The sequence below is a fragment of the Octopus bimaculoides genome, chromosome 13 (genome assembly GCF_001194135.2).
Source record: "Octopus bimaculoides isolate UCB-OBI-ISO-001 chromosome 13, ASM119413v2, whole genome shotgun sequence".
Lineage (NCBI taxonomy): Eukaryota > Metazoa > Mollusca > Cephalopoda > Octopoda > Octopodidae > Octopus > Octopus bimaculoides.
Window position 1 is genome coordinate 25,103,259 of NC_068993.1, and position 868 is coordinate 25,104,126.

An 868-nucleotide genomic window follows, 5' to 3' on the forward strand; every position below is an offset into this window, starting at 1 on the left:
AAAACAAGTGGTCAAATCTTACATTTTAATGGAACTTAATTGTCAATATAGTTTCCTTGATTATCTCTGACATCTTTCTATCTACTTGTAAGCTTTTTAATTTCATTAGTGAAAAACTCTTTCAGATTTGAAGAGAAAAATTCTGAAAGGCCAGTTTCAACTTCCACAGTTGTTTTGAGAGTCAATCAATCCAAATCATTCTGTAAACTACAGAAGAAATGGTAATCTGGGGAATAAGGCGGATGAGCAATTTTCTCTCAGCCAAGTTCTTCGATCTTTTGTGACGTGATCTTTGCAGTGTGGGGTCTTGCACTATTCTGATGAAACACCAGTCCCTTTTGGTTCACTACAGCAGGCATTTTTTTCTTCAAAGCAGTGTTCAAACACTCAAATTGCTGACAGTAGATTTGAGCACTAATCATTGCATTTGTTTGCAGCAACTGAAAGTGGTTGACTCGTTTGCAATCCCACCAAACAGAGATAACCTTCTTTTGCATGGAGTTCTCTTTTTGGTTGTGGTTGGGCCTTTTCCCCTTCACCAAGCCAATGTCTACGGCACTTAACATTTTGATAAAAAGCCCATTTTTCCTCACCAGTCACCATCATCATCATCATTTAACATCTGCTTTCCATGCTAGCATGGGTTGGACGATTTGACTGAAGACTAGTGAACCAGATGGCTACACCAGGCTCCAATCTGATTTGGCAGAATTTCTACAGCTGGATGCCCTTCCTAACGCCAACCACTCAGAGTGTAGAGGGTGCTTTTACGTGCCAGTCAGGCGGTATTGGCAACGGCCATGCTCAAAATGGTGTATTTTACGTGCTACTTGCACAGGAGCCAGTCCAGGGGCACTGGCAACGATCT

General features: G+C 41.4%; 1 protein-coding gene across 1 annotated transcript in view; it reads right to left on the reverse strand.

The window, feature by feature from the left end:
• The window catches only part of LOC106883741 (COMM domain-containing protein 8), a 67,168-nt gene that overhangs the window by 61,701 nt on the left and 4,599 nt on the right, over positions 1-868 (reverse strand). The gene's annotated exons all lie outside the window — the stretch shown is intronic.